At 41.9% G+C, this 14,397-nt stretch overlaps 1 protein-coding gene across 1 annotated transcript in view; it reads right to left on the bottom strand.

Moving 5' to 3' along the window:
- The window catches only part of pacsin3 (protein kinase C and casein kinase substrate in neurons 3), a gene marked incomplete in the record, with an annotated part of 45,718 nt that extends 37,645 nt beyond the window's left edge, over positions 1–8,073 (bottom strand). The window contains 1 exon segment of the mRNA XM_025898463.1: positions 7,801–8,073.
- Positions 8,074–14,397: the final 6,324 nt, after the last annotated feature.

Below are 14,397 nucleotides of genomic sequence, written 5' to 3'. Positions count from 1 at the left end.
AGTGGGTTATTATCCGTCCACACTGTGAAGTGGCTCCCTTTCAGCCAATGGCTAAACTTGTCACAGACTGCCCACTTCAGAGCAAGAAACTCCAAACGATGCGCTGGATAGTTTAGCTGAGAGTGTGACAGGGTCTTACTGGCGAATGCCACTGGTCTGGCGATCCTACCATCAGGGGGCAACTGTGAGAGGACGGCTCCAAGGCCGTCAAAGGAAGCATCAACTGCAAGGATAAAGGGTGCAGTAAAATCTGGATGGGCTAATGTGACACTATGCACAAGTTCATGTTTTAGGGCCTTGAATGCTTCCCTGCACTCATCAGTCCAGTCAGCTGGAGACAGCTTCACGTGGCCCCTTTTAAATTTAGGCTTATGGCCTCTACCTCTCTTGCGTGGCGCAGCTGGTTCAGCCACAAGATCAAACAGTGGCTTAGCTTTTGCAGAGCACCGCTCCATAAAATGATGGTAGTAGAGAACCATCCCCAGGAAGGACCTGATTTTCCTTGCACATGGTGTCACCCCGTCAGACTCCATCAGGTCTGCTTCCTGCACATTGTCTATAGCCTGCACTTTACTCGGGTCTGTTTTCACACCCTCACCACATATGATGTGTCCCAGGAACTTCACAGACCGTTGAAGAAAGTGGCATTTCTTAGGTGAGAGCTTCAGGTTGTTGGCAGAAAGTCGTGAGAAAACCATCTGCAGACGTTCAAGAGCCACCTGTTCGGATGGGGCATAGACCATAAGGTCATCCAGATAACACAACAAGCTTGTGAAGTTCTCATCACCAAAAATGGACATCATCATTCGCATAAAAGTAGCAGGACTATTTGTCAGGCCTTGAGGCATCCTGTTATATTCATGAAGGCCAAATGGGGAGGAGAATGCCGTGTATTTTTTGTCGTCCTCGTGGAGTCTGACATTGTAAAACCCCGATGTGAGATCCATTGTAGAAAAAAAGACATTCCCACCAAGTGCTGCGAGGGCGTCTGACTGATGAGGCAATGGATGTGCATCTTTAACTGTTCTTGCATTTAACCATCTAAAGTCATTGCATAAGCGCAGGTCACCATTTGGCTTAACAACTAAGACAAGGGGGGATGAGAATTCACTCTGGGACTTACGGATTATCCCTGACTCCTCCATCTCATCTAGAGCAGTGCGAAGCTTCTCGTAATGGCATGGTGGGACCCGTCTGTATGGCAGTCTGAAGGGCTTGTCATCCACCAGACGGATTCTGTGGACAAAGTCAGCAGCCTCACCACAGTCCATTTTGTGCCTTGAAAAGATGGACTCATACTGCTCAATGAGTCGCAGCAGCCTATCTCTCCATTCTGGGGAAACTTCACAGGACGAGAGGTCCAGGTCCTGCAGGCCCAAATCACACAAGCGCTGTGACATCTCCGCTTCTGATCTCGGTGCGGGCGACGAGTTCTGTGTGTATTGTGTACTGGATCGAATTTGAACAGGTTCAGGTAAGTCCTGCACAGAAAGACAGGGGGACACATCAGCAACCTTAGCATTTCTCCTGAGAGTGAGGGGCTTCTCGGAGGGATTCACCACTTTAACAGGGACCCAGCCATCCCCAAACAAGGAAGTGACAACTCGCCCCACTAGGATTTGTGCAGGTTTGGATCGAGACTGAGTGGGTTCAATAATGACAGTACTTCCCACCGCTGAGGCATCAGGAGCAGGCAGCTTAGCCCACACTAAATGTTCAGACAAGGGCTGCAAGGTGACGCGTCTCTTAAGCTTTGCAGTGCCAAAACTTGGAGGCATTGCTCTGCCACTACAGTCATCAGAATAGGATAGCAAGGTTGCCAAATGAGGAAAAGCATCATCCTGGGTACCAACAGTCATTTTTAACTGCGAAATAAGCCACTTTATCGCGTTGCTGCCCAGAATCATATCATCAGCCTGACCCGGAACCACCAGAACGGGAATCACCACCTTAAAGCCATATATTGATACTGTAAGATCATACATAGCAGAAGGCGTAACAAGGTGACCCCCACAACCAACAATGACAATGTCTTCAGCTGAACGTCTCTCAATATCAGGTATTGATTGTGAAAGTTTCTCATCCACTGTCTCACTTATGGTGCACGCCATAGATCCACTGTCCACTAATGCTTTAAGAACTTGTCCACTACTAGTAGTCACTGCAGAGTAGAATAAGCTATCAGTGTTTGAGAGCCTATGCAAGCCCTGTGCAATCAGAGTTTTATTTGGTGGGACGATGCCACTGTAAGTGGAATACAAAGTGTCATAATCATTAATATCAGACATGTCCAAGGCGGGAGGCTTACTTGCTGGATCTGCGCTGTCCTCCCCTCCACGCAGATCATTCAGTTTCCCTGATGACCACTGGAAGGAGGACACTTGCCCTCTGGGCAGTTACGTCTCGAATGACCAGGTAGGTGACACAGGAAGCACAGTCTGTTCTCCCGACAGTGCGTGAGTGTGGAGTGGGAGCCATCTCTGCAGATGGAACATGGTGTGTCATCCAAGCCCGGTATTCTCGGCAGTCGGGCACTCTGTCGCCTGGCATTAGCCCGAGCATAGCCTGGGCCTTGAAGCAGCACCTTCTCTAGCATGCTGATCAACCTCTCAATAGCAGGGCCATCCTGACTCACAGCTGGTCTCTGCTCATGGTCAGCCAAGCAAGGAGCAGCATCAGTGCTAACCTCTGCTTTATTCACATAGACACAGTTACCCTTCTGTGGAGGAGACTGGAACCCCTTTCCCAGGTGATACTCATCCAGCACCTCCTGAACTTCACGAGCTGACCATTTATCAGATGTTTTGGTTCTAAAAATAAGAGCCAAGTCTCTGCAGGGGCAGTGTCTGATGAACATGCGTGCAACCTCCACACCAGAGTTCTCAAAAGATTTCCCCTGCTCCTTAAGACAGTCGCCAACAACATCAGCTGCCTTGTTCAGCCTCAGCCAATACTCATATGGATCCTCCCGGTCCTTCGGCAGGGTGGAATAAAAGTCAGCCAGGGGCACAGACGAGCACTGGGTGGAACTAAAATGTTTGTGCAGAAGTCTGTAGATAGCTTGTGGATTATGCTGGACATCAATTCCACCATTCCTCACACCAAATTTCACAACATCTTTCGCCCTGCCTCTCAGATGCATCAAAATCTCCTCAGCTTGGTTTTCTGGGAGAATGCCACTCTTCTTTATGTAACTCTGCATGGCTTCCTGCCACTCATCAACAGACAATGAGTCCGAACTCTCCCCCCGAAACACAGGTGGGTCTTTAACCTGTCGTGGAGCCACCAGCTGGACTTGAGAGAGGTCCAATGAGCGGCTGGAGGGGAGATCCGTTGTTTCATGCGCCCCCTCAGGACATGTATATGTAGCAGATGCAGGGCTTGAAGTGTGTGGCGGAGTCAGGTGTGACAGAATGCTATCAGCCAGGCGCTGCCCAATTTGCTGCACAATGTCGTTCATTTGGTCGACTAGACTCACATCAGTTATTGGGGGGTCTGAGGTAGATGCCTTAGTGTACTGTACTGAGTGTGACTCAGCCACAAGCCCACAAGAACTATCTGCTTCTCTTTGCCCCACCCGACAGTCACCCAGTGAAAAAGGAACAGTTGTGAACCCTCTACCCCTACCCACACCAAGGGGAGTCACATTTGGGGTGTCATCAGAGTCACTCAGATCCATATCTAGCAGGACATGAAAAGAGCTAAGACGGGCTTAATACAATATGGCAATATACAAAGCCAATATAAAAGTATATCCAACAGTCCCCAAAGTTCGATTCCGTTACCCAACAGTCTAAACAATAGGGAAGCTGATGCTCCACGATGATGCTGCGACGAGAAGACACCAGCCCGATCCAGCAGCGTCATGAACGAGTCACGGCACCAATGTGACCTCTGTGTAGTGTCTTCTCTGGTCTGCATTCACAATAAAAAGGCAATGGTTAGAATGCTCTCTTTTAATGGCGTGGGCAAGCAGCACAAGATCTCGCGGGAATCCTCCATTATTCTGAGGATTACATTTCCACTTGCACTGTGATCGTATAGTGGTAAATTTATACAACCAAAATAGAAAAAGCTCAACACCATTAACATTGCATGTTAAATTTCCGAAATGAAAGGAATACAGAAATATATTTCAAAACTGTACATGAAAAAATTTGAAATCCTCTAAACAGTGTGGCACAGTCACATACCTGCATTCACAATAAAAAGGCAATGGTTAGAATGCTCTCTTTTAATGGCGTGGGCAAGCAGCACAAGATCTAAATGGGAAAGCAACAACAGAGTTAGCTAACTATGCTCCCATTTTTTTTCCCTCTCTTCCCAATAAAGAAATCTCACATAAACGTGCACTCAATTCAACATAAAGACTGGAGAAATGACCCGCAACAAATGATGTATAAACAACAAAAAATAATCAGGTCAGATTGTATTACTTTAACAACCTGCAATATGATTTTTCTTCCCCACGACATTTGCGCATTCCTTACCTCGCGGGAATCCTCCATTATTCTGAGGATTACCCAGAATCCCTTGCCCTTTGTGAATGATGCAGGGTGACTTTTACAACAGTAGGTGGCGCCAATGTCCCATTTAGCGGGGTTTAACTATGACTCTATTTAACTATGTTACACATACACCTCCCTCAGCCACTCTTTCATCATTTCCTCATCCATCCAGCCCTTTTCATTTGCCTTAATGATGATTCCTGCTGGAAACTTCTCTTTAGGCAAAGTCTTTCTCTTAAAAATCACCATAGGTGGCAGTTTCTGTCCATTAGCATGGCAGCCAAGCACAACAGTAAAAGAAGACTTTTCATACCCCGTTGTGCGTATCGCTACCGTGCTGGTCCCCTTCTTCTCCACAGTGTGACTCACCAGGATGTCAAAAGTGAGCAGGACCTCGTCCATGTTTGTGATGTGGCTGGGCTGGATGTTTTTGTCACCGATGTGTTTGCTGCAGTAGGAGCGGAAGATGGCCAGCTTTTCCTTATAATCCGCTGGAAGTTGCTGCGCTACCGTAGTCCTGGTCCGGATGGAAAAATGGCACCGTTTCATAAAACGAAAGCACCAAGACGGGCCTCCTTGGAAATGTTCAATGTTCATCTCTTCAGCTAGTGAAACTGCTTTTAGCCAAATGGTGACCGTTGAAACGCTTCTCCCGCTCGTTCTTTGCTCGATGATCCACCGCTCGAGTCTTTCCTCCAACTCGGGCCACCTCGCCTTATGTCCGCGGAAACTCAGCTGCGTTTTCTTGACCTGCCGGAGCTTGTTTTCTAGCTTCCTCCATTTGCGAACCATCGATTCGTTAATCTTAAATTCTCTCGCCGCTGCTCGATTTCCATGTTCCTCCGCGTAGCTGATGGCCTTCAGTTTAAACTGTGCTTCGTAAGCGTGTCTCTTTGCCATTTTCAGGGTTGTTAAAACAACGATGTCCTGCATAACGCACATACCTGTACTTTTATACAGGTATGCGCGATCGTATATACCGCTACAGTCAACGCCCACACTTCACCCTTTAGCGTTCTCATGGTGTTCTCTACTACGTCCTCATTACAACACACAGGGCGCACTGTACTATAGGGCGCGCCGTACTTTTTGAAGACAATCTAAGACTTTTAAGTGCGCCTTATGGTCGTGAAAATACGGTACATACATATATATACACATACATATATATATGTATGTAATATGTATATATATATATATTATATATATATACACACACACACACACACACACACATATATACACATATATATACACATACATATACATATATACATACATACATATATATGGCAGGAACAATCTTCACATGTTCCTTCTTCCCGATGTTGCTATTACTTGGTATAGCTAAATCTATTACCATAGTCTTCTTCCTCTGCTTGTCCATCACTACTATGGCTGGTTGGTTAACCATCACCAGTTTGTTGTTGGGCATTTTTGCATAGCCTTACATGGGGTCTTGTCTGGTGTTGGCGACCCTATCTTGTGTTCCTGTGCTACCATGATTAGTGTTTCTGTGCTGTCTTTCAGTCCATCTTTGTTCAGCCATTAGAAGAAGTGGCAGATATCAAGAAATCCTACTATCTAGTGGTGGTAGATCCCGCGCAGGGGCCTGTCCTTCCGTGACAGATCCTTGTCTTGTTCCTCTTTTTTTCCCCTCAGTGCGTGTGTGTATATATTAATCAGTTTCAGCTGCTCTGATGACTAGGGTCAGTGTGACTCCTAGTAGCATGAGGTGATACCTAGACCGTACAGAAGTTGCACAGGTAGTCCAACTTAGTGGCCGAACAATCACAATGGCACATCAATACGTGCCATTTGTAGAAGGTTTGCTGCCACAGTTACTCTAGAAGAGCTGGACAGAGCCATAAGGGTCTTGAACCATCAGCAGGACTGATATCTGTTCCTTTGTGCAAGGAGGAATTGGATGAGCACTGCCAGAGCTACAAAATGACCTCCAGCAGGCTACTGGTATGAATGTCTTTTGTTAAATTTCATTTCTAAAACTGAGTCAGACTGACACAGTGAGCATTGGAAGGAAGATCCCATAAAGTCTCAGGAGCGTGTCTGTATACAGCAGTCACACATTACCCACAACCTACATTAAAGGGATTAGTCTGTTTAGTCTAAAGCTGGCAGACAGACCGACAGACCTTATTAGCTGGACACAGTAACCTGTGCTGAACATACCATTACTAGGGATTGGTACTAAGGACTTGTATTATACTGTTACTGATTCTGTAAGTCTTTGGGTAGTTGTGATGAGGTTTACATTTGAAGCAGTGCTTGTACAAACAAAGATCCACTGTAGCTACCTGGTGTATGGAGGACATTTTTCATTTCATGAACAAAATAAACTTCGATCCATTGAGAAAAAGATGGCAAATTCCATATACCTAACATAAGACTTTCTAAGTAATTTCCTGTGACTGGTCCATGAGTATTTAGAGAGGTCATAGATCCTGAATGATCCATGAACAGATGGTCAGAGTGTTTGGTTTATGTGGCGAGTTCATTAGACCCTTTCATCTGGCTGTGGTTCTGTTGTTTGAGGATGTTTACTTGCTCCTGGTCACTTATCATGAACTTGGGTTCAATCCCCTCAGTGTGAGCCAATTCACAAACACAGGGAAAAACAGACCAATTCTGCTGAACTGCAAACAGTATAGTCTGACAGTGAAGAGAGTTTTTCAGAGGTTACACGAGTAGTGAGTTTGTACACCCACAAGACAAGAAAATGTGTGCCATATGCTCTCAAACAAACAGATTTGTTTATGATAACTGCCAAGAACTTTACTTCTACTCTTTCTGAGAACTTGCTCAGATGACAGATTTTTTTGTATTGGCCAACTGAGATTTCTTATTTTCTTTTATATATATCATTACTGTTACAGCAGTGGAAACCCATATTAAACATTACCCAAGTAACATACTATGAGGTTTGTGTGTGTAGTTTCTATGAGCCAAAAGTTCAGTCTTCACTATAATCCTTTTTTCAACTTGTGGATCGCTATGAAAGTTAAAAAAAAAAAAAAAAAAAGTTCTGGCAGTAAGGACAGAAGCCCCACCCACCTGCCAATCAAACCCTTTGTTTACAGGGTGCAGCCAATCCCAAAACTAAGGGTGAAAAGAAAGAGATACTAAAACTGTTTATTTCAGTCAAATAAATAAACTTTGGTGTTTTCACAGTACGAGTTAAATAAGGATTATTTTGAACAGTAAATCATGCAAAGCTACTCTGGTAGAGTCTAAGAATACAATTTGGCCCCACTATATAATAGGGCATAATTACTTCTGGGCAGATCCAGACGAATTGTTCCCTCACTGAAATGTTTTCAAAGATGTCTTCCATCGCAGCTGAAAGAAGGTTTTGTCTGAGTGGCCTCAGGCTCAGTTTTTCCATTTAGTTTTTCCATTAACCACCTGAAGGAATCCAATCCTTGATCTGAAACAGGGCAGCAGACTGTCAGGCCTGACCTGCACAGAACAGCAGGACTGTAGAAAGAGAGCAAAAGTGATGGGAGCCACAAAGCTGTTAAAGACTGAAACACAAGAGCAATGAGTGTCACACATGTGACGGACGAGCAATAAGATGCATCCACAAGATGAAAACTTTTCTTGATAAGCTTAGCAAATTTCAAATGTGACTTTAAGACAGATGTTTTTGAACCACTCAGAACACAGAGCAGCTAGAAATAGGAGGTTTATCACAACATCACACACAAGAACTTTTTGATGTGGTTTCTATAGCACAGCAACAAAACTCATCTTAAAGGCATGTTAGACCAGTCTGTCAAGCATGATGAACCAAGCAGAAGTGCACATGCGCACAAAACATGGATGCAGTCAGTCAAATAAATCAATCACATATCAAACGACACCAGCAATAAAAATCTACACCTCAACTTCTCCTTGTGCTTCTGTCCTGAGGCATCCGTCTCACCACACAACTCTTAAACATCAGTCATTTTATCCTTCAATCCATTATTTAGAGATCAGATCTGGTTCATCTTTGATTACTGACAAAATGAAGGGGAAAAAGAAAAAAAGTGCTACGAGAACAAAAAGGGTCCTACTAATAATAATCCATGCTGGTTCTGAAAAGGCGCTGAGTCAGAACTAGCTACAAACCAGCACTGAAGAACTTGCTCGATTTCCTCTTTGGATTTAGTCAGTCTTGGTCTCCTCTGTCTCTTCATGTAATCCCAGACTGACTCCACGATGCCGAGATCAGGGCAGACCATCTGTTGCTGGCCTCTTTGTACTTCATGTGGCTAAGGGGTAAGGTGGGTAGGTAGGTAATGTATTGTTTGAAGAATTTCAGAGCAACCCGTTAAATTGTCCAATATTTCAGTGTGGACCAATGTGGTGGACCAAAAGTTTGACGTTACCATCATATACGTATAAAGTAAACTTTCAGAGTGACTAAATATTAAACTGATGTGATGAATACAACACTTGATTCTGGCGGGGTAGAAGAAAAAATACATGGACTGGACAGTGGTTATAACTGAGATTTAAAACACAACAAACACAAAAAAAGTGGCAGAAAGCACTAAAACACACATTTAATCTTTCAATTTTATCAGCTGGTACATTTAAGCTTCACTTTTTAGCACACCTAAAACTTGTAATTTAACATAACTATCACTCACTATTCATATATTTAAGTTGATTTTTTATTTTATTATATGACTCCATTGTAAGTGCTGCCATCCACACAGGGACGCCTCCATAATTTTTTCATAGGGGTGGCCATATGGGGGCCACTAAAAATATTAGTTGCGCCCCTGCATCCATAACTTCTTCAGTCCTGTCAGTTAGATAAACACCATTTCTAAATACCCTGATATAAATTTACGTGAGCTCAGTGAGCTGTGAAACAGGTGACTGTAAATTGGTCCCACTGATAAAAGGCCAACATGGAAGAAAGTGTGTGAACTATTTGCCTTTAGAAAGCAGGGGGCTGTCACACCGTGCGCTGCAGGAACAACAGTCACAACCACCTGAAAAAGCCTATGGAAAAATTCAGGGTGTCCACAGCTCATAATCTGCTTATCTGTTAAATTAAAAATAAGATACCAGTGGACACAACACTAACAGCACCAGCACCCTTCTTTCTGTGCTGGGTAAAACAACAGTAAATTGGTGTTTGTGGTATTAATAATAACAACTGTAACAAAAAACATTTCCCAGGGGTCACAAAGATTAGTAGCCTTGCCAGCTAATCCATCACATCCCTAGCAACAATGACTTCTGTTACAAAGCAGCTGTTTTTTCTTGCCTTCATTTTTTTTTTAATCATAAACACCATTATACACCTCGATGAAAACAGAAGAAAGTAAGAAAGATTAGATATCACTAAGCCTAGAACAGACTGCTCATTAGTTTTTCCTTAGTTTATTTCATTTTTTTATTAGAGATGGACCGATCCGATATTACCAGTGTTGGGAAGGTTACTTTTAAAATGTATTCCATTACAGAATACTGAATACATGCCCCAAAATGTATTCTGTAACGTATTCCGTTACGTTACTCAATGAGAGTAACGTATTCTGAATACTTTGGATTACTTAATATATTATCGTGCTGTTTACAACTATGTGAATGTACTATTGCTGTGATTTATTACTGTTACTGAAGGTCCGCGGCTCCGAACCATAGTAAAGGGACCTCTGGCTAATACAGTGGGTTCCGTGTCGGGCTGGTAGCCGAAAACTAGCTTTACTTTGTTGTCTGGGTCAACGTTGCTTGCCAGAGACAGAGAGAGGTGTTGAAAGACTGCTCCAACGGAACTTATTTTTTCCGGAGGAAAAACACGAACACAGTGTACAGTTGAGTCTTAATAGCTTACTTACAGCTGGGCTCATCAGGCACTCTTCTTGGCTGCAGTGGTTATTATTGTGTGGATGCTTTAAGGCATCCACACTATTGAGTTCCTGTTTCTCTTTATTGTGTGGATGCCCTCAAAGGCATCCACACTATTGAGTTCCTGTTTCTCTTTAAACTTTATTCTTTTTCAAGTTGCTCGCGTTTTTCGGCACTTAACTACTCCCTCAGTTTTCAGCCGATTTTCTCCGTTCAAACTCTAAACTGTTCTGCTATTTCTGCTAATTCCAGCTATGACTTTTGGTGTTTATTACTATTATACTTTTTAAAATATTACACTTTTTTCCTTTAATTTGTCCCATTGAAATGAATGGGAAACTTCCACAATTCTGCTAAAACTTGTTTGTTTTTGAAACTTAACTACTTCCTCATACTTTCACCTAGAAACTCCATTCAAACTTTAAAATGTTCTCAACTTATTGGGCTATTCCTGTCTGATTCAGCTTTTTCAGATCTTCTACTGTTTTAATCTTATCTCTCTTTAAGTTTTCAGTTGCAAAATTGTGATTTTTCAGAAAATACATGCGTTGCTATGGTTGCTATACAATTAAGTCAGAGTGAGGGCTGGTCTGTTCGGAATTTTCTCTTCATGTCTGAACAACTTCTTGCTACTCGCTCAATTTCCACTCAACCCCCACAAATTATACATCAAAACGTAGGTATTTTTGCTGGCTTTCAGAAAATGTCACTATCATTCTTGTGGGATTTACAGATTTTTTGCAAATCTCCCCAGAGCAACACAAGGTCTGAAAACTCTCCATAGAAAGTCAATGGAGAGCTTGTTCAAAATCACCGCTGGATTTTTCTAATGAGAGGCATTTTCGAATCGTCATATCTCCTTAACGAAACAAAGTTGAGACATGACGCTTGTGCCAATATATCTTCAGACTCTCCTGATGCTCACAATTCAAGAGTATTTTCCTCACCTATTACCGTTTGGCCATGAATTACATTTGTTTGAGGATAGGAAATTTGTCTCTCGCTCAGATCTCTTCAGATTTCAACCTCTGGAAATGAGGCACTTTTTTCTCTCGTCATATCTTTTTGATGGATTTCAACAGAGACCTGAAAATTTCCATGACTGTTCACCAAAGCCTGCTGTTTCTTACGGTGAAAGAATGATTTTGATGCTCCATAGAGATCTAGAGTTACACAACATTGTTTGAGGGCAAGTCAAGGCAGTTTTGCTTCGCCTCTTCTCAGTTACAGTGTGTTACAAGTCATATAGCTTTAATAATTTATATTTTACCTCTGAATTATGAAGACCTGGAGATTTCCCCATCTCTTCTGAACAAAACGGTGTCAGAATGAGCGTTCTAGCCCCTACGGTTAGGAAATTATGGCCATTTGTTCGAGGGGAATCCTGAATGTGAGAAATACACTAAAGAAAACTCAGAGCTCTCTCTGTGTCTGTGTGTGTAAGTGCTGATTAGAGCAGGTGCAGCTAATTTAGCTGACCTAGATATACCAAGCCCAGACTCTTAACAGCCACTGTTCCCTTTGCGCTCTGTGTATGTGTGTGTGTATCAGTATTTCTCCCATGTTAAAGTATTACTCCTCCATAATAGTATTTCTGCTAAATCAAAGTACTTCTACTACATCTTAGTACTTCTGCTCAATCATAGTAATTCTGGGAAATCATAGTATTTATCCCAAATCATAGTATTTATGCAAAATTACAGTATTTCTGCTAAAAAGCAGAAATAGTACCTTTTAGCAGAAATTTCTGTCAAAAGATATTATTTATGTTAAAACATACTATTTCTGCTAAATCATAGTATTTGTGCCAAATCATAGTATTTGTACCCAATCATAGTATTTCTGCCATGTCATTGTATTTGCGCCAAATCATGGTATTTTTTTGCCAAATCATGGTATTTGTGCCAAATCATGTTATTTCTGCCCAATTAAAATTTCTGTTATGTTATAGTATTACTACTAAGTCGTATAATTTCTGTTATGTTATAGTATATCTCCTGAATACAGTATATGTGCCAAATCATAGTATTTATAGCAAACCATAGTATTTGTGCAAAAACATAGAATGTCTGCAAAGTCACAGTATATCTGTTATGTTGTAGTATTACTACTAAGGCATAGTATTTCTAACAAATCATAGTATTCCTTTAAAATCATAGTATTACTGCAGTTTCATAGTATTTGAGCGAAATCGTAGTATTTGTACTAAATCATGGTACTTGTGTCAAATCATAGTATTTTTTGCAAATCATATTATTTGAACCAAAACATTGTATTTGTACGAAGTCATAGTCCATCCATCCATCCATCCATCCATTCGCTTCCACTTATCCTTTTCAGGGTCGCGGGGGGCGCTGGAGCCTATCCCAGCTGTCATAGGGCGAGAGGCGGGGTACACCCTGGACAGGTCGCCAGTCTGTCGCAGGGCCAACACACAGGGACAGACAACCATTCACACTCACATTCACACCTAGTGGCAATTTGGATTATCCAATTAACCTATCCCCACAAGCTGCATGTCTTTGGACGGTGGGAGGAAGCCGGAGTACCCGGAGGGAACCCACGCAAACACGGGGAGAACATGCAAACTCCACACAGAAAGACCCTGGCCTGATGTTGGAATTGAACTCAGGACCTTCTTGCTGTGCGGCAACAGTGCTAACCACCGTGCCACCGTGCTGCCCTGGTGCCCTGCTGCCGAAGTCATAGTATTTCTTCTAAATCATAGTATTTCACCCAAATCTCAGTAGTTGTGCTAAAACCCAGTATTATTGCCAAATTGTAATATTTGTACTGAAACATAGTATTTCTGCCAATACGAGTATTTGTACTAAATCATAGTACTTGTGCCAAATCATAGTATTTCTGCCATATTGTGCTAGTTGTGCAAAAACATATACTATGATTTTGCAGAGAGTCTATTATGTTATAGTATTACTACTAAGTCGTAGACTTTCTGTTTTGTTATAGTATATCTGCTGAATATAGTATATGTGCCAAATCATAGTATTTGTGCTGAAACATAGTATACTGCCACATTATAGTATTTGTGTAAAACCAGAATGTCTGCAAAATCATCATATATCTGTGATGTTATAGTATTACTACTAAGGTATAGTATTTCTGCAAAATCATAGTATTTTTGCAGAAACATAGTACTTCTGGTAAATCATAGTATTTCTACTAAATAATAGTATTTCTGCAAGATCATATTATTTGTTTCAAATCATAGCATTCGAACCAAATCATAGTATTTGTGCCAAAATATTGTATTTGTACAAAGTCATAATATTTCTTCTAAATCATAGTATTTCAATCAAATCTCAGGAGTTGTGCTAAAACGCAGTATTATTGCCAAATCATTGTATTTGTACCCAAACATCTCAGTTCAACTTATTTAACTCTTCTCAAGAGCCCAACATCTCTTCTTCACCCCATTTCAGCAGAATTGTGAGTTTTTTCACCCCTTTTCAGAACAAATCCCAGCTTTTTCAGGTGTTTTCAACAGAAATCTCTTTTTAAGCAGACATTCTGCTGATTCACCTGTTTTCAGTGCAACGTTCTACTTCTTTGCCTCTTTTCAGTAGAAATTCTGCTGATTCACCTATTTTAAGCAGAATTTTCAGCCTTTCACCTCTTATCAATACAAATCTCAGTATCTTCTGCTCATTTCAGAGGAAACCTTTTCACCTCTCCTCTTTTCAGTACAAATTTAAACTTCTGTACCCCTTTGAAGCAGAATCTTTGCCTTTTCACCTCTTTTCAGCAAAAGTTTCTGTTTTTTCACTTGTTTTCAGCATAATTTTTCAGTTTCTTTACTGCCATACAATTTTTGCAGCAGACAGCTTGAGCGTTCCGGCATCCACACAGCATTTTCGCATGAAATGCAAACTTTTTCTAGTTGTGTGGATGCCTTCAAAGGCATCCACACTATTGAGTTCCTGTTTCTCTTTATTCTTTATTATTCTGCAAGTTGCTTCCGTATGTTTTTCGGCACTTAACTACTCCCTCAGTTTTCAGC

The sequence above is a fragment of the Oreochromis niloticus genome, linkage group LG1 (assembly GCF_001858045.2).
Source record: "Oreochromis niloticus isolate F11D_XX linkage group LG1, O_niloticus_UMD_NMBU, whole genome shotgun sequence".
In the NCBI taxonomy this organism is placed as follows: Eukaryota; Metazoa; Chordata; class Actinopteri; order Cichliformes; family Cichlidae; genus Oreochromis; species Oreochromis niloticus.
The sequence above is the reverse complement of the archived record's forward strand: the minus strand, read 5'-3'. Positions and strand labels throughout refer to the sequence as shown.